Here is a 26,077-nt window from a genome sequence, read left to right as displayed (position 1 = left end):
TTTTCATTTACGAAAACAGAGGTTTCACTGATCTCACCTGATGCTAAGTCTCTGATAACTGCCAAATCCCTATCTGTGTCTCCACCTCCTGACCTCTCCTGGAGGTCCAGACTCGCTTTTGCCACTGCCTGTCGGACCCCTCCCCTGGGAAGTCTGATAAGTGTCTCTGCACTAAGCAAAGCAGTTCAGGGCAGGAATCTAGGCTTCCCTGCCATGCTTGGTTTTCTCCCAGGTTTCCCCTTCTCAGCCAAGGACAAGTCACTCTTCCAGCTGCTTGGACATCCTCGCTTGCTCTCCTTTTCTCTCATGCTCCAGCAGTAAGCCCTACCAGCTCGAACCTCACTTCTCACATCTCCACTCCTATCGCCCTGGAGCTGTTGCCTGGCTTCGTGTACCAGCATCCTAACAGGTTTCTGCTTTGACTCTTGGACTCCCGATTATCCGTTCTCTGTTCAGCAACCACCACTGTGATCTTCCCAAAGTGTGAGTCACATCACGCCTCTCTCCCCCCACCCTCTCCACCCAAATGCTGCACTGGCTTCCCATCACACGCAGAATAAAATCTAAGCGTTCTCTTGTGGTGCAGAGGGTTAAGGATCCAGCATTGTCACGACAGCGGCTGGGGTCCCTGCTGTGGCTCGGGTTCAGACCCTCACCGGAGAACTTGCACATACCATGGGTGCCACCGGGTTGGGGGGAGAATACAGTCTAAACTCCTGACCGTGCCGATTTTCTAGCCCATGTCTCTCTCATCTCCACCTCCTTTGCCTTCTTTGCTCAACTGTAAATCAAGGCCTTTGAACCTCCTGTGTCCTCTGCCTCTAGCATCTTCATTCCACCCATTGGAGCCTCTGTTCAGGTATCACCTCCTCTGGAAAGACTCCCTCAGATCTATCCCCCCACCTCAGCCCTCCACTCTGCTTTATCTCAGATACTTACCATAGGATAGTGTATTTTTTTTTTTTTTGTCTTTTTTTGCTATTTCTTGGGCCGTTCCCGCGGCATATGGAGGTTCCCAGGCTAGGGGTCCAATCAGAGCTGTAGCCCCCGGCCTACGCCAGAGCCACAGCAACGCGGGATCTGAGCCGCGTCTGCGACTTACACCACAGCTCACGGCAACGCTGGATCCTTAACCCACTGAGCAAGAGCAGGGATCGAACCTGCAACCTCATGGTTCCTAGTCGGATTCGTTAACCACTGCACCACGACGGGAACTCCGGATAGTGTATTTTATAATCATGTGTTTACTGTCTGTCTCCCAACTAGAATCTAAATTCTCTGAGGGCAAGAGTTTTTGTTGGCTTGGTCAGTGCACTATCCTGGTGTCTGGCCTACAGCAGACACTCAAATATTTGCTGAATGAATGAATCAATGAATCCATGTATTGATGGGTGAATGTCTAAGGCCTCTAGCTCTATAGCTTACGAGAGCTCAGGATAGGTTTGACGGCTGGCAAGCTGGGCCCGTGGTTTAATAATGACGTGGGAGTAGGAGGGGGCTACAATGTGAGTCTGTGATTCTTGGAATCTTTTCTTACTTCCTTTTTCCTTTGGGATGGAGGATCCCAGAGCGAGGGGTCACTCTCTCTCTTTCCACTCAGTCGAGCCAAAACATGAAGACTTTGCTCTTTCTGCCGTGACTGTGACATCTTTGGTGCTGGCGATCACAGCCACATACATACACACACCAATAATGATAAAACAGTCAAAGACTTTTATCAAGATCTTAGATGCACCAAGCAGCATTGTAAACTTGGTACCTATCTTATCTCATTTAGATGACGTAACAGCTTTAAGAAGCAGGTACAAATTGGATCGCCCAATGCAAATGAAGAAAGTGAGGTTAAAAAGAAAAAAAAAAGGGATTAGGCAACTTTTCACAGCCAGTAAGAGAAAAGGCCAAATGTCTCTTAGATTTTTAGTTTTGGAAAAGGGTCTCTTAACGAGCTGCCACCTAGAAAGTCTCCCTCTCTCTCCTCACTCCTGCCTACATGTAGTTCAGACTGTATAGAGCTCCAGAGAGTCCCGCAAAGTCAAGGGCAACTACATTAACCACATCCGGCGAGAAAGACCCTAGGTCCCCAGCCCACCCGAGGGGATGTGATTCGACCCAAAATGTAACCAAATCAGTGACACAACAAGGACCTGTTCCCTCGGTTTCCAGGGAGGGCCATCTGCATCCCTCCCAGCTGACTCTTGTTTCCTGCCCGGTTGAAGGACCTGTGTTTGCCTCACACCCTCAACTGAACAACCAGAATCATGTAGCAATTAATTCACCCCCAGCCTCACTCGTTAACTCAGCTCCATCTGGTCCACAGGAGTCCTGATGCCCCAGGTTCTCAACCCCCTCACCTGACAGGTAGCACCTAAAGAAAAAGGGCTTCTGCAGACATCACAGCATCTGTACTGCCAAGAAACGGGGAGCCCCCAGGCCTGCGTTGATGCCCATCTCCTGCCACCCTGGCAGTGGAACGGACGGGCTGCCTGGGGACCCGCTGCTCCTCTCGCAGGAACAACTGACACGAGGCACTGAGGCCCGGCTCCTAGCAGCCTCCGCCCCCTCCCCAGCTGTGCCAGACCAGAGAAAAGGGAGGGGGAGAGAGAGGGATGTCTCGCCAAGCCAGAGAGCAAGTGAAGAGAGAAATGGAACCGATTCTCAAAGGAGTTGCAGGGCATCTGGGGAAGCCAGACTCCTGGGTTACAGTCAAGGCTCTGAAGAGTCTGTACTAAGTTTCACATCCGCGTCTCCCTTCTCTTGGATGCTTTTAGGGGGGCACCTTGGGGTCTCCTTTTCACAGCTAGAAGGACTCACCTTCACAGCACCAGAAACAAAGATACCAGGCCTCAGTATTACATGCAAAAGCTGCTGGTCCAAAGGTGGACACAGAAGGATCTGTGGTGCAGGTCTCCCAGAGAGTGTGTGGATAAAACGAAGTCATGAAACAAGAGAGAGAAAACAGTAGCTGAAGGACTCTCACGCCTTTGCCCCAGGGAGCCCCCCAGGGGCAGGTGGAAGCTGCACGGGGCTGAGACGTCTTTGCCGCTGTCTTAAGAGCAGTCACTGAAGACTCACAGAGCTATTTTCACTGGATTGTCGAGGCTGGAGTAACCTGCCCAGACCGGCCCCACCATGTGGCTCGTCCCTTGTCCAGTGGCCTAGGACACAGGTGAACCCCTTGCTAAGCACGGATGAGCTGTATGTCTTTGAGAAATCACCCCTTGTGTGGGGAATCTTTAACTGCAAAATGAGGCACGGAGAAAATGATTTCTGAAGTCCTAGGCAGCGTCAATATTCCAGAATTTAATAAGGGCCTATAGTAGAATATTAGCAGGAAAAATCCTTTGCCCTATATGGAAAGGTAGCTAGCAGTTTCAACAAAAATAAGCAGTTGTGTCCCCCATACAACCTGGCTCTTGGAGTTTAATCAAAGCTCCTGACCTGAGTACAGTCAAAACATGCGATGGGGGAAGGGGTGATGATACATGAACTTCCCTGTTACCCTGATGTGTTCACCAGCTCCCATGAGGTGAGTGTCACCTTACTGGTCACACTTAAAATTAGTTATTGACCAATGACTGAGGCCCAGGTCTACGATGAACATTTTATATTGTATTATTATTATTTTTGTCTTTTGTCCTTTTAGGGCTGCACCCTCGGCATATGGAGGTTCCCAGGCTAGGGGGCTAATCAGAGCTATAGCCGCTGGCCTACACCACAGCCACAGCCACACCAGATCTGAGCTGCATCTTCGACCTATACCACAGCTCACGGCCACGCCAGATCCTTAACCCACTGAGTGAGGCCAGGGATAGAACCTGCCACCCCATGGTTCCTAGTTGGATTCGTTTCCGCTGCACCACAACGGGAACTCCTGATGAGCATTTTAGAGGAGGCAGAAAACTAACAATCTATGACATCTCTATCTTTAGGAGAAAAAAAGATTTAAACATCTATTATTAAAAGCAAGAAATGAATACAAGAAATGGAGAATCATGTTACAATTTTTAAAACTTAAGATGTGATTACTGTTCATTTAAAAGTTGACCAACTGTAGAAATCAGTGGGTTAAGGGTCTAGCGTTGCTGTGAGCTGTGGTGTAAGCTGGCAGCTACAGTGCTGATTTGACCCTGGGAATGTCCATATGTCGTGGGTGTGGCATGACAACAAAAATAAGTAACAATGTTATTATCAAATTATATTGCTAAAGACAGATACTCATTGGCTCCGTATAAATGTGCAGAGTATATTTATCTTAGCCTCATTATCCAAAGAATTCTCTTTAGGGAAAATGGGCCCTTTCTTGATAAGCTAATGATCACTTGGTCATTTTAGCAGCAACACATAGACTTTATTTTTGTTTATTTTTCTGTATATTTTTATGTATTTGGGGGGAACTTGGGAGATGAAGAGAACATGTTTTCATTCCTCAGACTGTAAGGTTCAGTAACTTCGTATGTTTCTTGGCCACCTGTCTTTCTACACCTATGAATTGCCTTATGTTTGCCCTTTTTGCTTTTGGCTTTTTCTTGTGGTTCAAAGGAGCTCTTTCTGTATTATTTCTCATGTGGTTCTATGAAAACATTTCCTCTCTCTCTGCTCCTTGACATCTAGCTTTGTTTATGCGGTAAATAAATAAAACTTCATTAAATAGATGTTTAAAAAGATACGTCTGAGGACAGATGTGCCACTCTTATTCAAGGCTCTTGAGGCTTGAGACTTAGTCAGAAGGCTCTCCTCACCCCCAAGATTCTTAAGATGAAACCAACATCTCCTATACGTTCGCTGGCAAATATACAGACCTTAGATTTCAGCACCATAATCTCACAGGTGGAACCAGCTACAGAACGTGCGGAGTCCAGCACAAAATGGAAATGCGGAGTTCGTTGCTTAAACATTACTGAGGGTTTCATGATGGCCATGACAGAGCATTCAACCAGGAACAGGACCTTCTAAGCTCAGGGCCATTTGCTGCTGCCCAGACCTCACGCCCACACTAGCCTGCTCAGAGATGATCCAGAATTAATCGTGGCTAACATCCAACAAATGCTTTGCTAAGAACTTCACATTTACGAACTCATCCAATCAGAACAACCTTAGGAAGGAAGTGCTATGATTTTCTCCCTGTAATAAGCAAACGGAGGCACAGAAAAGTTAAGCATCTTGCCCAGGATCCATGGACCTGTGGTGGAACCAAGCTCTGAATTGAGGCAGGATGGGCCTAGGTTCTGACCCCGCCACACTACACTGCTGCTGGTAACTGTTCCCCTGCGCTGAGTCTGGGATCTACAAAGCTAGCTAACTAGCTAGATGAGAGATAGGTAGGTAGGTAGGTAGGTAGCTCGATCTATCTTTTAATTTTCTTCTCCCCTAAGATTAAGAGTTGGGCTTGAGTGACTCTCAAGGTTGTCACCGTTCTAGGACTTGCAGCGACAAGGGGCCTTTCACGTGTGCGTCACTGAATGCGAGTGCGAAGAGCAGGGTCAGTGTCGGGGTGGGGGATGGGGAACCATTTTTCTTGGACTCTCATGTGCTGCTGAAGCCCTACCACTGAAGTCTGCTGAAGCCTGACCACTAAGGCTCTGGGTAAAAGTGCTTCAGACCAAGAAAGGCCCCCAGGCTCCAACTGTGGGAAAAAGTCTTCTGCTAAAAGGAGGGGCTCTCTAGGCAGAACAGGGCTTGCCCACAGCAACCTTGACCTCCAGCTCACAGCTGTGACCTTCCCCTGGGGAGGGGCATCCCCGCTGGGCACTCCTCCTTCCCCATGAAGCTGTGGGTCAGTCACGCTGAGTGTGAAACGAAGAGCACTGGTCCTGGGGGGGAAGAGCCAGAGAGCTTGGCCTTCCCTTTCAGAACTGTGGTTCTCCAACGTCAGCTGAGATAAGAATCCCCTAAGGAGCTATGCCTATGTATATTACATATATAAGCATAGAGGTTCCCACACTCTATCCCCTGGGATTCACGGGACTGGGGCGAGGCCCAGGAATCTGAATTTTTAACAAGCCCTCTAAGAATTCTGATATAGGTGGCTCATTCTTTGGTAAACCCCGTCTACAAAATGATGGGACTGTTCCCATCACCCCCAACCACACTTCCTTTGCTCTAAGAGCAGAGGGAGCTGCAGGGCCTCTCCCAGAAGAATTAGGAAAGGCAGAGCCCACACCTCAAGAAGGAGGAAATGCTGCCCTAAGATTCCCAAGGGAATGGTACATGCCAAGGCCAATTTTTAATTTTTGTTTTCTTAAGCTAATTTTTTTTTTTTTTGGTCTTTTTAGGGCCATACCCAAGGCATATGGAAGTTGCCAGGCTAGGGGTCGAATCAGAGCTCCAGCTGCCAGCCCACACCACAGCTCAAGGCAATGCCAGAGCCCAGACCCACTGAAGGAGGCCAGGGATTGAGCTCACCTCCTCATGGATCCTAGTCGGATTCATTACTGCTGAGCCACCGTGGGAACTCCTCTGGCTAGTAACCTTGACCAGTAGTTTTCTTTTTTTCCTGGAGAAGAAGTCATGTCCCACACCATGGCTTGCTGTCTACAATGTGATCAGGATTTCAGGCACACTTTTCCCCTGTATGTGGCTGTCAGGACTCCTGTCTCTACCCGCTGGCTCCTCTAAGAACCACTTAGCAACCACGGCGCTAATTCTGAGGAAATGCCCTTTGCTCAAAAGGAGTGAGAATCATCCAAGGTTGTTGCAGAAACAGAGTCTGGGAGGAGTCTGTCCAGCACTGTCACTCTACAGGCAGGAAGGTGAGAGTCCAAGGAGGCCAGAGGGCTGACCGGTGACCCAGACCAGGTCCACCCCTGCAGGCCTGGGTGTGGCCACGTGCGCAGCCCACACACATGCACCATTCACAGAGTCCCCAGGATGGCCCTTCTCCCCGCGGTGCCACTCACACGAGCAAGCTGACCCTGCAGGCACGTCTAGACTCTCCTCACTGGACTTCCCATTAAAGAGATGCTGAAACAGGTGGGGTTTTTTTTAATCTCTGGAAATAAACGGATGTATCATATAGCAAAAATACAGCAAAGGGGCTGGAAAAAGTCCACTGTGCACATATCTTTTTAAAACGTTATAAATAAGCAGGAGAGTCACAAACCAGATTAAACTTCCAAGTTGAAAACAGGAAGTAGAAGATGAAAGACCAGACCTATTCCTGGCTACTGTTGGGGCTCGACTGGAGAATCCTCTCCCGGTTACACAGTGCTGTGGACCTGGATAGAATCATGGACTTTTGGGACCGGGAGAGATTCCAGAAGTCAGAGATTGTCTAGGCCAACTTCCCACCTTGGGGATGAGGAAATTGAGGCTCAGAGAGGTGAGGACGCTTGCTCAAGGTCACACAGCTCACGTGCGTTCATCCACCAGGGCTCTTCTTCCAGCCACTGAAAGAACTACAATGGATGGGTTATTTGGTCTCAGGCAAAGAAAACTTATTACCTAAGAGTTTGATACCTTTTCTGTACAGCATAAAAATCTCCAACAGATCACCTGATAGGGACATCTAATCACAGTTTTTAATTAACATAAAGTCTCGGTGACATTTTTGTTGTTGTTGTTATATGACTTCTATACAGTGTAAATCAATTAGGTGAAACGGGCCGGCGGATGCAGAGAGTGGCGGTCAGTCACCGAGCGGATAATTGCTCTGTGGCTGAGATGAACATCTTATCATGCTATTTGGACCGCTTATGAATCTTGTGGACCGGATGAAGCCTACAATTTAGAGACTATCCATTCCAGCTGTCTCCATTGCTGTAGCCTCTCCACGCAAACAATTGTTGCGCTAAGTGCTGCATTTAATTAACGGCCCTTCCCATGTCATGGCTATAGTCGCAGGAAAGACAAAAGATCTCGTTTGTTACACACACACACACACACACACACACTTCTTCCTGGTGATTAGTTAGCTTAAAAGCAATGAGGCTTCAAGTCAGGGAGGGCACCAGAGAAGGATAAGATATTGATGACTTTTGAATTGGAAACTAAAGAACACATCATCTCTCTGTCTCTGAGTGAGCATGACGTCACAAAGGAGAGATACGACCTTGAGCCTCTTTTCACTTGAAAGGGTCCTTTCATTAAAGATGGACTGTCTCTGCCTCTCCCCCAAAGTCGGACCAAGTGTCTCACCTGAACTGTTTTTAACTTCTAGATGCTGATGTGAGTGGCCAGAACACGGTGACGGATGGGACAGGCTGGGTGAAGCATTGGACCAAGGCACTCAGATGGGTTCTCCTATCAGAGAAATTTACCTATAAGGTAGCTTTGCTTCTTGTTTAACAAAGGGAAGCTTTTCCTGGGACAATCCTTACTGGACTAGGAGACAACCAAAAAATAAATAAATAAATCAAACAGGCAACAAATAATTTTACCATTACCAGGTAATATGTGTTAATTGCTCAGTTTATATACTCAGAATGACATACCATTAGAGACTGTGTATGCATTGTAACTAGAGCATTAATAAATTTAAAATGTGCCTATTAGGATGACAGCTTTGGAGGTGCAAAGGAATAACAGTTATCACTTGGCAGAAGCCGCTCTCACCCCATCTGCCGAGACTTTGCATACATTTTCAGCTTCCTGAGCAATGATTAGGCCTGTCAGAACCTCTTTAACCTTCTAACTGCTGGTCCCCACTGGCCGTAATTAGAGACTAATGAATTCAGAAGATGCAGGCCGTGAGGAAAACTGCCTTGACAGTTTGTGTACAAATTAAGCCCCAATTACTTCATGCATCTTTTGCATCGCTGATACAAGTCTCTGTTATTATTTTTGAATATGGTCATTTTAGCAGAAACGAAGAACTTGGCTAATGTATTTTGTCATTTTTATGGCTCGTCATAAAGAAAAAACATACTGGGCGGGTCATGAATATGTGAAATAAACTACAGCGGATTATAAAAGGAAATTAATTTTCCTCTTGGGAATACCCTGCCATCTTTTTATTCCCCCCTGGTGGATATCCTTATTAATATGGTTATTGTTATTCAGACGATATCTGCCATCGAAGGAGCCTAACTAACTAGCAGGTTCGTCTGGATGAGGTTTGGACCCTGAGTAAGGACCTGAGATGTTCCTTCTCTTTCCTCCTGGCTGTAAAGAGTGCCTGGAGCACCCTGGCAGGACACTCCTTGCTCTCTGCCTTTACCTGCTCTCCTACTTTCTTTGGCCATGGCCAAAGTCTGGAACTACAAAAGGTAAGGCTTTAAACGAATACAAAGGTTCAAGGTCAGAGTCCCTTAATAACTCTTGAAATGATATTTAATCTTGTCTCAGCCCCCACGGGTCAAGCCAACCAATATTCAATCTCAGTCATTTGCGGGACCCCTTCCCCTACTCTGTGAGGTCACGCGAGAATTCTAGTTTATGTGTTTCCAGAAAGGCAGGGCCGGAGGTGGGCCTTTCTGCATGATGGCCATCACCTTTATGGCTTTTTCTTTAGCTGCAAGATGCTTCTGCTATCTGTCTGTGGTCCCTACTGCTTCGGGCAGCTCAGAGATCCCTAGGCTGGTAGACCTCTCCCACTGGGAACCAGTCTCCTCTGGCCAGCCTCCACGGAAGTGCCTGCCTGCTGTGGGACTCCTGTTGCTGCTCCCTGTCCCTGTTCCGCATCAGCCTCAGAGAAAGTTAAAACTCTCCCTCTGTCTGGCCACTTGCAAGCTGCCCAGCTCTGGGCACTTCCTTCCATTCCCTCCCATGGTAGGCGAAATACCGGCTCCCTCGAACGTCTGCCTCCTAAGCCTAGAATCTGAGAATATGGTATTTTACCTAGTAAAAGGGAATCTGCACACGTGATGAGTTAAGAATCTTGAGACAAGACGATGAGCTGGGCGGGCGCAGGTTAATCACAAGAGTCTTTCTAAGAGGGAGGCGAGAGGATTGGAATCAGTGGGAGGAGATGTGACGAGGAAGAGGTTGGAGTGATGCAAGGAGGGGACCACAGGCTAAGGGAGGCGGGTGGCATCTAGATGCCTACAAAGGCCAGACAATTAATCCTCCCCTAAATCTCCAGAAGGACCCACCCCTGCCAACACTTTGATCATAGACTTTGGTCTTCCAGAACCATAAGAGAATAAATGTGTGCTGTTGTAAGCCACTGAATTTGCGGTAATGTGTTATAGCAGCAGTAGGAAACAAACATGGCTTCATCGGTGGACACATCAAGATTTGGGCTTGAGTTCTGATAATTATTCCAATAAGATAATTATCCCAATAATTTATCTTATAGTCTCTGTCTTCTCATCTCTAAGATTGGAATACTGGACTACCCTCATGAAGTTGTTACCAGAGCTAAAGGAATTAAAGAACCTAATTTGATATGTGGAAGATAGTAGATAATCAGAAGCTGACAAAGTGCATCTTAAAACTGAGTCTTTGTGGAAATATGAGCCAAGGCTGTCAGCCCCTTGCTGGTTGCCTCACAACCAGATCTACCGATGGTTTCCACACTTGGGTTCCAGCCTATACATTTCTGAGGGGCAGGAAGCAATCGTCTCTGTCCAGTGGATTCGTACCTGACCTACTCTCTGAGCAGGATCTGTACTTGACCCAGGCCCAGCTATTTAGTCTCAGATCTCCCCTCCAGGTCTCTCTACCATCAGTCAAAAATTATCTGGGCCCTGAATCTGTTGAGGAATATTCTGATGTTTGAGTAGTCCTGAGGTCCTAGCTGACCCTGTTGGCTTCATCTTGGAACTGGGCATCTGCCTCAGCAATTTAACTTTGGGAGGAAGAAGCCTCAATTTGGTTTGCCTTGCCCTGCTGAAGAGTCTGGTTCTAGGACCAGAAGCCACACTTTAAACCCAGATAAAGCATAAAACCCCACCCTGCCCTTACCCATCTCTTTTCTGGATTTATTTCCTTCCCCTCGACCTCTAGATTTAACCACATACATCAGCTACCCTTGAAAACATCCCTGGATAAAAACTAAAAGCCAGCTCAACTCATAGGATTTGACCCACACCTCCCTGCTTTGCTGTTATGTTCCAAGCAACTGATCAGATACCGTGGGGCCAGCATTATTCAGAATTAGGACTGAGGTCATCATACCCCATCTGGACACTCCTCTCCTCACGATCTACGTTGCCATCAGCACGTTGTAATAGCAGCTCTGAGTCCCACAAGTCTACAAAAAAACTGGCACCATGGCCTTAACATTGACTCAGAAACTCACTTCACTAGAGAGATTTATTAAAAAGCAATAATTAGAGCAAGCATAACATTCATTTCCTTAACACTATACTACTTTATAATGGAATGTGGCGTGAATTGCCACTGCGTGGCTTTTGCTGGCTCAAAAGGATTCAGGCTTGGTGGGATGTTTTATGTTATTTCAGGGTGTGCAACAATAGATTAGGTGAACCATAGGAAATTGCTGATATTCAGCTGCTTTTGACCTGGAGAAACAGCAGTTTCATATGGTTCAACTTAATATAATGTTCGCTGAAGGGGAGAACAGGACGCTATTGGTTGCATTTGTTGTAAACTTGCCAGTGAAACCACCCTTGTGCACACTCTTCTTTTCTCTTGTTTTCCTTAGGCATAATAGCAGGTCAAATTCAAAATTCCTAAAGTAAAGGCTGAAAATCACAAAAGTTACACGATCAGTGTAATATTGTCACTTAGAGATCCTGTTTCTGGCTTTGTTGCCCATGAATGCAAAGCCCCCGTTGCTGAGCTGACTGCCATCAGCTGCTCAGATCAGAATCCTAACCCTTCTGTCCCCAGGTGCCGTGCGAGTGTGGCCCAGGTGTGTGTTTACAGCTATGCTCAGCTACCCACAGAGCGTGGTGTCTCATGAGCAAGTTTCCTTTAAGGCTATCCTCACCGACTTTGCACAAAAACTTCTCTAGTCACCATTTAGAAACGTTGCCAAAGACAGTTCATAAAAACCTTATGCGGTTCAATTTTAAAGTCTTTATAATGGTTTAGATAGTTTACAAATAAAAATGAGAAGATCTGTGCACCAACTGTGGCCAAGCCATGTCCAAAACCACATGATCGTGGAGACACCTAGAGTGGCCCTCCCTTGGGAGTTGGAATTCCCATCATTTAATACTCTCCTTAATTAAGGTTTGGAGGGCTTGATAGAATTTCAGGTATTCCACATGGAAGAGGTCCTACCTAAATTTATAACTAGGTTAAGTAGACAGTGAGAGGAAGGATAACTATCACAGGCTGTTTAACTGGGATGTCACCACGGAGGGCCTGTGGTCACTGGGGTGAAAGCCAGAGAGTCAAAGAAGAATGGAGATTTCAGAATAGTGGATATTCAATCACATTTTTCTATATCACAACTTTCAGAAAGTTCTACTCTTTCTTATGAGGTGGACAGCCTGCCTTACAAAAGCAGAGTATTTCAAAGCAATGAATCTTCTGAGTCATCTTTAGACAATTGGCTGGTATAAATGCAAACTCTATGATGATAAATACCTATAAAAATTCATGGGGTGGGTGTTGCTGTTGTGGCTCAGTGGAAAGGAATCTGACTAGCATCCATGAGGTTGCAGGTTCGATTCCGGGCCTCACTCAGTGGTTCAAGGATCTGGTGTTGCTGTGAGCTGTGAGGTAGGTCTGCAGATGCTGTGGCTTGGTGTAGGCCAGTGGCTACAGCTCTAATTTGACCCCTGGCCTGGGAACTTCCATATGCCATGGGTGTGGCCTTAAAAAGATGACAAAAAAAAAAAAATATTCATGGGGGGAGTTCCCGTTGTGGCTCAGCAGGTTAAGAATCCAATGTTGTCTCAGGATGTGGGTTCAATCCCTGGCCTCGCTCAGTGGGGTAAGGGTCTGGTGTTGCCATGAGTTGCGGCACAGGTTGCAGGTAGAGCTTGGATCTGGTGAGATGCAGCTCAGATCTGGTGTTGCTTGGCTGTGGGGTAGACCAGCAGCTGCAGCTCCAATTCAACCCCTGGCCCAGAAAATGTCCATATGTCACAGGTGCAGCCATAAAAATAAAAAAATAATAATAATTTGTGGGGAACAGTGGTACCACCACACAAAGGAAACACTTTTGGAAAACCCCAACCCTAGATAAGGATCAAGGGTCCTGGGTTATTCTTACTTGCATTAGGGTAATTTTTCTAGGGATGCTTTTGGAGTTAGATTTATAAAGGAACAGATTCAATCTAGTGGAAAGTTATGCCCAGACACCTGACCTACAGTGGCAAGGTACAGGTGGCCACCAGCTGAAGCTTCCTTATAGGCCTTCCTGTCCTGTGAACTCTGATCTTGGCTACTGCTTGATGGAATGGTAATGAGAAGTATTAGGGTTTGGGGGGGTGGAGGTCAGGAAATGGCTCCTCAGCCTTCTTCAGACAAGCTTTAGGGAGGGCCGAGAAGAAGAGGGAAGTCGGAGTAGCACAGGCCAGAGCTGTGTGCTAGATTCACAGAACCCAGAATGGAAAATTGTGGCCCAAAAAAGCCAAGTCATGACCACTTTCTTCACCTCTGTGATGGAAACATGGCAGGCCCTTCTCCTCAGCTAAATACTTGGTGCTGAACAGGCCACTTGAGACACTCTTAGGTAATCACATCTTCATGGCAATGGTCTTGACCTTCAAGACCACTGAAACTTCATGGAACTGAGGCCAGAAAACTGCACCCTCCTGATATCCAGAGCACCGGTTCTTAGACAGTCCCAGGGAGCCAGGTGTTAGACTCTCACATTCCTACTAGGAAAGGGGAAATCATATCAGATGGTTTCTCCTCAAATCTGGGGTCATTCACTCATTTGTTAGGCTGATATTGGATAGATTCTGATCAACTTCAACCACTGACGAGGTTCTGCGGTAAACGGCCCTGCCATGCTCTCTGGAAACTGGAAGGGCTTCTCTTTGCGTCTGTTCTATTCCCCATCCTCCATCTCTTGGCTCTGAGATGTCCACACTCATTCAGTGCAGGATGTCTCTGTTTCAGCGGAGAGTCTGTGGCCAATAGAAAGGTAAGGAGGAAGCCTGGTAAACCACTTAAGGTCCAAGGTCCAAGGAGCGATAGGCCTGGCCCTCCACACCTGGCACTGCTCTACACGGAAATATCATCCAGTCCTCGCCAAAGGAGTCCTAGGCAGTGCGGGAGGTGGGAGGACGCAGCGCCTCGGCAGGAGTTGAGCCAGAGACAATTCCATCGCAGCCATGGGCGGTGTGATGGTTCAGGGCAGCCTGCTGCTGCATTTGGGGTGGGGGAGGGCGGGCTTGCTTCTGAATTATAGATCAAATTACCCTTACTTCTTTTAGAGGGAGAATGTTAAATTCATGCAAAATGGGTTTCAATAAGTTCAAGTGTGATTAGTCGGTAATGGTTTACTCTGAAAAAGCAAAGAGTGTTCACCATGGTACCGGGACAACAGGAGCCATGGCCCCCATGTCCCTTAACTGCCCTCACGAGAGCATCCTTTCCACTGTGGGTCAAGTCCATTGCCTTCCTATGTTGTTACAAGTTCATTCATCACATGAAAAGCATTCTCCTTCACGGAGAGAGACCTTATCCATCTGAGGATGTCTCCACAAGTTCCCAGTTTACCTAGAGCCAAGTCTTCAAAACACATTGTAAAATCAAATTAATATATATCTTTAACAATGAACATATTCTTAATAGTTAAAATGTATCTTTAACATTTAAAATATATTCTTGGAGTTCCTGTCGTGGTACAGCGGAAACGAATCCAACTAGGAACCATGAAGTTTCGGGTTCGATCCCTGGCCTTGCTCAGTGGGTTAAGGATCCGGCGTTGCTGTGAGCTGTGGTATAGGTCGCCATTGCGACTCAGATCTGGCATTGCTGTGGCTGTGGTGTTGGCTGGCATCTGTAGCTCTGATTAGACCCCTAGCCTGGGAACTTCCACATGCCATAGGTGTGGACCTTTAAAAAAAAGCAATAATAATAATAACAATAAAGATAAAAAATAAAATACATTCTCAGTAGTTACGTTCTAAAGGAATCCCTTCCATCTAGCCCTGCTTGTACACATGCAAACACTAAAATGACTTCCTAAAACTGCGCAGGTAATTTTCACAGCATCACTGCCTTCACACTGTAGAGTTTCTGAAGATAAGGACTGAGTGGTTTTCGCACTTTGTATTTGGTATCATTCCTAGTTTATGGGACCATCCATTAATTCAACAAGTATTTATTTAGTGCCTTTGTAGGACTGGGCAGATAGCAGTCCCTGACAAAGTTTCTCCTCTCATGGGGTTTGCATTCTTGTGGCTGTTGGGGAGGTGGGTGAGTGGGAAATAGATAATAAAGAAGCAAGTAAGAAAAGAGCAAATATTATAACGTCTTAAAAGAAGCAGCGTGGATCATGACTAGATGTAGGGAGAGTACCACTTCACCTTAGACGTGTTTCAGAAAAGGCTCCTCAAAATCAAAATTAATTAAAACACTTACTTAGTGTTCACACGACAAGACGGACTAGCCACGTGATCAACATCTGGGGCAGAAGCAACCCAGGATCATAGGAAGAGGCAACAGCAGATGTGCCAAAGGATAGACAAGCTTGGAGAACTGAGGGCTTGAAGGAAGGCCAGCGTGGCTGGAGCATCATGAACAATGAGGAAATGTCCAGGAGGTGAGGCCAGAGACATGGGCAGGAACAAAACTGTGGGGAGCCTGTGGGTCCTGAAACATGTTTGGATTTTGCAAAGGCAAGAGAAGCCATGAGAGGTCTTAGGGAGGGAAGTAACATGATCTGATTTTAATTTTTTTTTTTTTTTTTTTTATTTTTTATTTTTTATTTTTTTTGTATTTTCAGGGCTGCATCTGAAGCATATGGAGGTTCCCAGGCTAAGGGTTGAATTGGAGCTGTAGCTGCTGGCCTACCCCACAGCCACAGCAACATGGGATCCAAGCCAAGTCTGCAACCTACACCACAGCTCACCGTAATGCCAGATCTTTAACGCTCTGAGTGAGGCCAGGGATCGAACCCATATCCTTGTGGATACTAGTCGGGTTCGTTAACCACTGAGCCACGACAGGAACTCCTAATTTTCGTTTTTAAAGATCACCACAATGGCTCTGTGGAGAATGGTGGGCGGGGAAGAGGAGAACCTGACTAGTTAGGAGGACCCGAGAGACGGTGCTGCCTGGGCGGCAGCCAATCAGAGCAGTAGTAACAACTGCACCAGCATCTTCAAGCAGTGCAGGGAGTTTCTCTGCTCAGAGGAAGCGCGTGAGCAGAGGCAGGGACACAGAGAAGTCATCCATCCACAGGTTCTATGAGCCTGAGAGTTCAGTACATGTTGGGGGAAAGATGTCAAACAAACAAAATAAACACACACACACACACACACACACACACATATATATATATTCACAATAGAACCAAAACATATCAAACACAGAGGCATCAACAAGTATAAAAAGAAAAGCTCTTTTAAAAAAATACTGAGCTCTCATTGTGGCTCAGTGGTAATGAACCCAACTAGTATCCATGAAGATGTGGGTTCAATCCCTGGCCTCGCTCAGAGGGTTAAAGATCCAGCGTTGACTGAAGCTGTGGTGTAGGTCACAGACTCGGCTCAGATCCCACGTTGCTGTGGCTGTGGCGTAGGCCAGTAGCTGCAGCTCCAGTTCAACCCCTAGCCTGGGAACTTCCATCTGCTGAGGGTGTGGCCCTAAAAAAAAAAAAAAAAAAATTAAAAAAAAGCTTCAATGGAGCTAAGGGATTGAGAAAAAGACTAGCATAAGTATAGACACACCCCTCACACTTGGATTGGCAGATCCACCGAAATAAAGATGTCATCGTAAGGTCATACAATTCCAATCAAATTCCAGACGGTATTTCCACGTGCGTACCTCGGCAAAAACCTCAACTTCGTGTGGAAACCATCTCTGTGCAAATAATGAAGATGTAGACACCCACGGTTACAGGTGCAACCAGCCAGGGCACATCCCAACACGGACAAAGGAGCCCGGGACTCTATTTCCGCCTTGTGCCCCCCACCCCTGCCACCCCCCCCCTTCCCCTCCTTCCAATCCAGGTTGTAAGTCAAGAGCACCTGCCTGTCACACAGCCCTGAGCAAGAGATTGAAACTTTGACCACGACCCACGGAAAGAAACAGGATCAATGTAAGAACACAAGTATATTATTGCAACAAAACTTCCTCAATAACACTCTGGCTACACACGACTTTTTTATTCTATCTGTGCAACTCTATTTCCCGAAGAAGTCATATGCAGTCAGAACCCTCTTAATTGATTTCATTGTTCCCTAATGTGTCTGGACCCACGGTTTTAAAAGCACAGCCCTTGGGATGTCTATTCTGCTTCCTGGTCCTCTCAGGTGACCTCATCACCAAGCCCAGCTGACGGGCCGAGCAGTGACCTCTTTGGCTGAAGATCTCACTCTGCTTCAATGCGAAACTCGGAAAGCCCTTCCTTTAAATGTCCTTCTAGCCTGAGCATGGAAAGAACGAGTCAGTTTCAGTTGGTTGGGAAACAAGGGAAAGGAAGTGGAGTTTATGGGTGGTTTTTTTTTTTTTATATAATGATGATTATGATTAAATAATGCTCCAGTCATTGCTTGCAGGGAGCCTCGGCTCCCATCTCTGCATGATAGCTTTGCTCGGCCATTTGGTAGATCCATTCAGCTCTTCTATTTCATCCGTTTTAAAAAAAAATAGAAGGGGGATTTAAGAACACATTTGACATAATTTCACGGAAGACAGTAACTTTCTAATGCAAAATATTTGTTTTTTAACTGCACAGAACTAAAGTGCCTTCCAAAAAAAAAAAAAAAAAAAAAAAGGTCTAAGCTACAACCCTGTTTTCTCTCACCATAAAAATTTAAAATCACATTGATTACCCATCTGGCATATCTCCTAATTATGCATCTCTTAGTGGACTAATACTCCCTTCAGAAGCGAAACAGCAAATAGACAAAGGGAAACATGATTAATAATTTCTTTGTGTTCTGTTTTTCAGGACAAGTCCCTGCTCATTCATGCTCTCCACTGAAAATGTTTCATGACTCTACCCCAAAACAGATATGATAAATTGTCCCCTGACTATCTGTTTAAAAGGAAGGGAGAGACATGGGAGCCTGTGTGTGTGTGTGTGTGTGTGTGTGTGTGTGTGTGTGTGTTTAAACACATTTTTAACAACATTTGCCTCTATTCTATCACATATTTAAGAAGTTCAGTTTTGCCTCAACAAATCGGTTTTCTGGATAATCAGGCACATTGTATTTGGTTGAACAAGCCACAATGCTTACACTTGAGACAACATACTATTTTTAAAGAAGCTGCATTATATTAGGCTCACTGTTCCAGAATATTTGCTGTTCTACTAGACGAATTATGTACACTCCATCAAAACTGCATGGAGGACCCTGTGAACTGCCGGTAATTCATCTTTAACTCTTTTCTGCCGTTTTCTTTACACCTCTGTCCCCTTTCATCACCCCTTCTCCGTCAACTTCCTACAGGAACCCATACTTCCTTGCTCCTATCAAAAGGGAAATCCCCAGGTTCTTAGTCAAATTTTGTATGCCGTTTCTATCACTGAAACCTTGCAAATGCAATGTTTTTCTTCATGAGGTACATAAGGAAAAAAATCAGCCTGTGTCTTATGCTGGTAGTCATCTACTCAGCAGCCCCAATATACTCTTCCTTGAGAATAGAATCCCAGTATTCTTCGATGTGGCAACATGGCTAAATATGTTTTCCCAGAATTCTTTGGAGATTAGAGGGACCGTGTGACGTATTTCAGGCCAGTAGGTCCTAAACAGAAGTCTACTGGAGGTTTCCAGAAAAGCCTTTATTTTCCTGGATGTGTAGGGAACAGATATGGCTAGCACTGCCTTTCCATCTTCTTGCCCTGAGCAAACATAAGATGTCTGGAGCTGAGGCAACCTTCTGCAGGTTATGAAGCAAAAAGCAAGGAAATCACGAAGCCATGAGCTTAGAGATCTCTGAGCCACTGAACCAACCCTGGCATTCCACCCTCTTCAGATTTCTAGTTTTATGAGAAAAATGAAGCTTTATCTTGTCTAAGCAAGCCATGGGTTAGTCAGGTATTCTGTTACTTGCATCCTAATTCGGGTACATGAGAGATTTCATGGTAAGTTCCACTCCTGAACGACTCTGCGGGGGGTGCCCCAGGGGCTAACGTGGAAAGCATGGGAAGGCCAAGCCAGCAGAGAGAGAGTCCCCATTTCCTGGGACCTGATTCTCCCAGACTAGCTCACCTTTTATCTTATACTGAGGTGATATGGAAGCATGTGTTTGTGAAAAATCAATTATTCTGTTGAAGACTATGTTTAAACCCACGGCAGTAGATACCTTTGGATCAGAAGATTTGTTGGCTTTACGATGGAAAGAAGCCTAAAGAAATGAATCATAACTAATGGAATTTTCGCAATAGGGTTTACATAAGAGGAAGGCATTCTGATAATGACAAACTAGCCTGGATCCTCTCTGACTACAGCACTTTCTCTCTCTCCTCTTTTCTGTCTGGGTCTCTCTCTCCTTGACCCCCACCCCCACCATACGGCCTGTTCTGAACATCAACCTGACGTCATACATTTTTCCCAACTGGGTTGGTCGGTTGTTCTACCAAGAGATGCAAAGAAGGCCCACATGATCAGGTATCCTCGCTGAATTCAGAGATCCAAGTCTGTGTAGGAGGTAATTACCAAGACCTCAGCAATGTTTTAAGATTAGTAACAGGTCCTTCATGAGAAGCTGCGCGGAGGCAGGAGGCCTCTGCTTTCGTATCTCTGTGGCCCTGGGCCTGGCAGAAGGCTGGACTGGGAAGTCTCAAGATGGAGCGAGATTCTGATGTGCTTCCTTCTGTACCGAAAGGGTTCCTTCTGTACCAAAAGGGTTCGATGTGTGTTTTATGTAATGCTGGTGTCCTGTAAAGGTCTGCAGATCCTGAATGTGGGTGCTGGGTCTTGAATTTAAAAGTCGTTATGGCCTTTCACATGTTAAAACCAAGAACTGCTTACGAATGCGAACAATGCCTACCCACCCCTCCTCCCCTCCCCCACACTGAAACCTCACCCCTTCTGCAAAGGCCAGTATCATTTTGCTCAGCACATTGCCGGTTCAGTACCTTAGGGTGTGGGCTTTAGAACCAGAGAGGCTTGGGCTTCATCCCACATCAGCCATTTACTACCTGGGTGACCTTGGGCTCATCACTTGACCAGTCTGTGTTCAGGGCTCCTCAGTCTGAATGGGATATATGAATAGTACCCACCAGGTAGGGTTGTTAGGAGGCTTAAATAGTTTAAAATACGCAAAGTGCTAAATGAGTGTTAGCTATTATTCTTGGTGGTGGTAGTTCCTTGTTCTCAAGTTTCACCTCCCCAGTGGTAAGTAGGGATAACAACGCCCCATACAAATAGCTCTTAGCAAATGGATGACCAGGCAGGTGACAAGTAGCCTTTGTTGTTCTGTTTCCCCACTGGAAATGCTTCTCTCCTAGGCTCTGCCTGCTCAGGGCTCCTCTGCACCTCGGATGCCGCAGATCCAAACTTCCTATGTAAAGCCATCTCCAGCTTCAGGAAGCCACCCTGTCTTCTATTACAAATAATCACATTTATTCATACTGGTACCTCGCAATTTAGTACTAAATTATAGGTTGTCTTTTTTGTTATCACTTCAATTTCCCATTAAAACGTTAAGCTTCCAGAGTTCCTGCTGTGGCTCAGGGGGTTAAGAACCTGACTGCCATAGTGTCCGTGAGGATGTGGGTTCAATCCCTGGCGTCGCTCAGTGGGTTAAGGATCTGGCATTGCCATAAGCCGTGGTTTGGGTCACAGATGTGGCTGGGATCCGGTGTTGCTGTGGCTGTGGTGTAGGCCAGCAGCTGCGGCTCCGACTGAACCCCTAGCCTGGAACTTCCTCATGCTGTAGGTGAGGCTGTAAGAAGAAGACTAAAATGAAAACACAAACAATAAACTTTAAGCTTCCTGTGTGCAAGGATTTGTTCCTCCACATCTTTTTTTTTTCCATTTTGAAATAATTTTATTAAAGTATAGTTGATTTATAATGTTCTGTCAATTTCTGACAGAAATTTCTTATCTTCTATCATATTCTATCACAAGTGATTGGATATAGTTCCCTGGGCTATACAGCAGGATCTCATTGTATTTTTTAAAATTTCTATTATTTTTTCTAGTGGGGGCTGCACCTGTGGCATATGGAAGTTCCTGGGCTAGGGGTCAAATTGGAGCTACAGCTGCCACCTGCGCTGCAGCGTGTGACAACATTGGATCCTTAACCCACTGATCAAGGCCAGGGATCGAACCCACATCCTCATGGACACTATGTCAGGTTCTAAACCTGCTGAGCTACAATAGAAACTCCCCTCCACATTTTTTAATACACTTTGGTATATTGTCCAGTGCTGGGAACATGGGACGTGCCTAATAAAAATTGGTGGATTGCTCTACTCATATTTATGTTCATATTTTTATATGTATGCATGGAGTTTCTTTCAAAGTGGGTTACATCTGTAGTACAGCAGAGTACCAGAAAAAGCATCCACATGACCTCACCTAAACTAGAATTGGGCATAAACCCAGTGTCAGAGGAAACTTGGAAAGAGTTTCCTCCCTCTGTGATGCTGGAGGGATGCAGATTTTATACTCCTTGAAACAGGAAAAAAAAAAAAAATGAGCGAGGCAACATCTTCTTGATCTTATTTCATCAATTGAAATTTCTCCTTCCCCTAGGCCTTACTATGGCCAAATTCAAGAACCAGATGTTTGCATAAAAAAAAAAAAATCTCCCTGGAGTCAGTATGGCTGTTTATCCAATTTTCACCCTGCCATCCAGACTTAGGTTACGTCCAACAGAGCCCGAACAACAAATTGGAATGTTCAAACTTCAGCCTGCAGAAGAGGTCAAGGAGAGGTGAGGTGGCCCCACACCAGGGTACTAGAGAGAGGTCTCTCCTTTGTGAGAAGTGGGACAAGAGACATTCATTTTACACCAAGAGCAAAACTTCTTTTCTCAGCTCAGGACCCATAACCCTTCGATCTCTGCTATTTTCTATGTGAAGACAGTGGCTTTGGACCACCCTTCTCTGATTCCATTACACAAAAGGTAATGTTTAAGCCTTTCTAAACCTGACGGGTCCATAGAACTGTTCTGTAACGATGAACTAAGTGTGTGCATCTCTTTCTTTTTGACGTCCCTGTTGCCTTTGTATATTTTCATTGTCCGATGAGCTGTGAGTAATTACATCAATGCAGTATGGCTCCATCTTAATGATCTACAAATCTGTTACGTGTGTCAATTTCAACTTCTCCCCTTACCTAACATTACCTTAACAAGTGTATGTGAAACATGAAGAGTGTAGGAGAGATGCTTCTTAATGCAATTTACAACATCTCAGAGGTGAGAATTGAAAGCCCAGCTCTGACGGCAACATCTGCTCTGAACAAGGGCATCGAGGGACCTGCCATCAGATTTTTTTGTCTTAAGGATGATCAGCATGTATGTTCACAAATAAAAACGTGAAGCGTTCTGACAGCCAAGCAAACCGTGAAGAATTAAACGTCCCAAACAGGAAAACACACCGCAGCATCCTTGCTGCTCTTCATTTAAAGGAACTACTTCATTCAGAGCCTCTTCCTTCCTCCCCGCTGACTGCCTTCCCAACCCCCGTCAGGTTTTATCCCTCACAGACATGTTTCTGCACAAGGGCAAGCTTCCATTTAGGGACTGGTCCAAAGCTGAAGGAATCTGTTTCTTAATGATAAAATCAGACTTCTCCAGCAAAGACATTTGAGGTAGTGTGTTCAGTAGCAGGGAGAGGAGGTTTATAAAATAACCAGCACCACCCAAGACAGAAGTTTTCAGTGACTCACCAATGTCTTCCCAACAAGTCCCTTGAAATTTCAGCCCCTCTGTTCTCTGGGCTCAGTCTACCCTTCTCATACGTCCTGCTGTACTTCCATAAGCTGCAGACAACCTAGAACAGTCTGGCTTCTCTGACCAGCTTCATCCTCACGTTCATCCCCCACTGCTTTTCTCCTGCTAATCTTTACACTGCAAATCCTTCCCCACTCTGCCATGGACCAAAATCCTACCTCTCTTCAGTGCCTAAAGCAAGGGCTCCTTTGTCAGGATCCTCTGCCAATCATTCAGCTGGATGTGATCTCTCCATCACTTGTAGACCCTTCCTTCAGCATTCATCACACTCACTCATGTTGTAGACATTTGTACCCCGGCTCAATAAACCCCTACAACACTGTAGTCTCCAGAAGAGTATCCAAAAAAGAAATATCTTGAGTATAAACCAGAGTGTCTCATTGCCATAGACTGAGGTGTATCCCCACGACCCCACATCAAGTTCATATATTGACCTCTTACCCTCCATATGACTGTGCATGGAGATGGGACCTTTAGGAGGTACTGAAAGTTAAATGAGACCCTAAGGATGAGGGTCTTTCTTTCCACAGGCAGGTACTTAGAGAAAGATCACGTGAGAACACAGCAAAAAGGTGGCCGTCTGCAAGCCAGGAAGAGAGCCCTTCAAAGAAACCAACCCCTGCTGGGCCTTGCTCTTGAACTTCCCAGTCTCTAGAACTGTGAGAAGATACATTGTTGAGCTGAGTAAGACGGTCACTGAACTGTCAACAAATATATAGAAAACAATTTTGAATACTGACTCCATGAATGGGGACATTGATATCAGGAAGATGGGAGAGGAATTTTATCCTCTCTCACTGGCTAACTGCTAGTGTGAGATATTTTGGGCAATGGGGTGCAGGGTAAAGGGATGATTGGATGCCTTTTACTTAATTTTGACTTTTTTTTTTTTTTTGTCTTTTTAGGGCCACACATGTGGCATATGGAGGTTCCCATGCTAAGGGTCCAATCGGAGCTGTAGCTACCAGTCTAGGCCAAAGCCACAGCAACGCCAGATCTGAACCGCATCTGTGACCTACACCACAGCTCATGGCAACACCAGATCCTTAACCCGCTGAGCAAGGCCTGGGATCGAACCTGCGTCTTCATGGATGCCAGTCAGATTCATTTCCACTGAGCCATGACAGGAACTCCTAATTTTGACTTTTAAAACACTTACATGGGGAGTTCCTGTCGTGGTGCAGTGGTTAATGAATCCGACTAGGAACCATGAGGTTGTGGGTTCGATCCCTGCCCTTGCTCAGTGGGCTAACGATCCGGCATTGCCGTGAGCTGTGGTGTAGGTTGCAAACTCGGCTCGGATCCCGTGTTGCTGTGGCTCTGGCGTAGACCGGTGGCTATGGCTCCGATTCGACCCCTAGCCTGGGAACCTCCATATGCCGCGGGAGTGGCCCAAGAAATAGCAAAAAGACAAAAAATAAAATAAAATAAAAATAAAATAAAACACCTACATGGTTCAAAACTTAAAATGATATAAAAAGTTATACATTACAACACAAAGTGAGAACCACCTCTTGGTTATTTTCAAGAGCCAAGCTTCACTGGGGTGATTCAGTCAGCTCCAACAATAGCCTCTCAAGGCTTCCATAGTCTCTAGACATCAAAAACTGCATGAAACAGTCAAATGCTTAGGGACTTATTCAAACCAGATTGATGAGCAAAAATAATATATGTGTTTACCAAATAGGGTATCTAGTATCATGTAGACAAAATCATAAAGTGACCGGCTCTTTAATCACTTTGTTACATCATGAAAACCTGGCCTAAAATCCAGTTCTATTTTATAAGTCAAGTGGTTAGGAGAACAGGTTTTTGTACTATAAATTTACCACTAATTTTACTTACGTGGTGTATTGGATTAGTCAGGAATCTCCAGAGAAAGACAACCAATAGGATTGAAATAGATATGGATATAGACATAGACATAGAGAGATTTTAAAACATGGGTTCAGTGATTGTAGGGGCTGACAAGTCTATAGAACAGACTATCAGGTGAGAAATTCAGAGAGAAGTTGGTATTGTAATCCTGAGCCCAGAATTTGGAAGCTTAAAAACCAGGCAGGGTTTCCATGTTGCAATCTTGACGCAGAATTTCTTTGGGAAATCTGTCTTAGCTCTGAAGGCCTTCAACTGATTAGAGGAGGCATATCCTCACTTTTGAAGATAATCTGCTTTACTCAAAGTCTACTTACTTAAATGTTAATCACATCTAAAAAAACCCCATCTTCATGGCAACAGTTAGTAGAATTTGACTAAACAACTGGGTACCATAACCTAGCCAAGCTGACACATGAAATTAACCATCACAAATGGAGACAAAGCTCCAACTAAAACAGTGGGCAATCTTGTTTCCCAATAATCCTTGGGAGTCCCTTCCTCTTAATTAAGTTTCTTGAAACATCTAAACCAAAACACCTATGAGACCCAGAACCGAAAGAGTGAAATTGAAATGTTCCGGAAGTTCCTTCAGCGCATAACAGTAGAACACAGTCCCCAAGTACTTTTATTTATTTGGAGAACATTTCAGAGGCAATCCCAATGAATCTTAGAAAGGTATTGGCAACCCAGTGTTCAAAAACAACTTATTGACTTCATCTGAAATAAAGTATAACAAGAGCTAAATAAAGTCTTCAATACTAAAAATGAGAAGTTGATGAAAGAATAAAGTTGATGAGAAAATAAAACTTAAGGAGTGGATGTACTGCTCACTAAGAGAAAGATTGTTTTCTCTTTTCCATCTCTCTTACTTTTAAATATTATTTTTTATGGCTTCTTGGCAGGAGAAAAAGAGTCTTTAAAACTATGACCCAATGTCAGAGAGAAAACAGACTAGTCTCTTAAACTAATGGCTGTTGTTGAGGACTCCTTTAGCGAAATTCAGCCTGAAAAAATGGGGGAAAAATGAACTTTGCAATAAACGACCTTCATGGAAGAAGACTATTCATGTTAATTAGTAGCTCTTTTCGAATACGATTCATATATGCATTAGGCCATGCCATGCTGAACAATGCATGCATTGTAGTAAATATCAAGATACGTCTCAAGTATGGTTATCAAAATTTTAGAAAACTCGAGCTAGAATATTTTTTTTCATAAGATTGTGACTTGCTGCTCCTAGTACATTGCACAATGGTATCTCTCCTAATGGCTTTTAGCTTTTGCCACTGCCAACTTTTATATTTAAAAT

General features: G+C 45.2%; 1 protein-coding gene across 36 annotated transcripts in view; it reads right to left on the bottom strand.

The window, feature by feature from the left end:
* The window catches only part of LOC106507881, a 193,601-nt gene that overhangs the window by 20,060 nt on the left and 147,464 nt on the right, over positions 1–26,077 (bottom strand). The window contains exon 1 of one of the 36 annotated variants that reach the window (XR_002336012.1): positions 6,403–10,825. The exons of the other annotated variants lie outside the window; for them this stretch is intronic. The gene's annotated coding sequence lies outside the window, so the exon portion shown is untranslated. Of the gene's footprint in view, positions 1–6,402; positions 10,826–26,077 lie in introns of those variants that run through there. 36 annotated transcript variants of the gene reach the window in all.

This window comes from Sus scrofa, chromosome 9 (genome assembly GCF_000003025.6).
Source record: "Sus scrofa isolate TJ Tabasco breed Duroc chromosome 9, Sscrofa11.1, whole genome shotgun sequence".
NCBI lineage: Eukaryota > Metazoa > Chordata > Mammalia > Artiodactyla > Suidae > Sus > Sus scrofa.
Note: the sequence above shows the minus strand (reverse complement) of the source record. Positions and strands in the feature narration are given on the sequence as shown.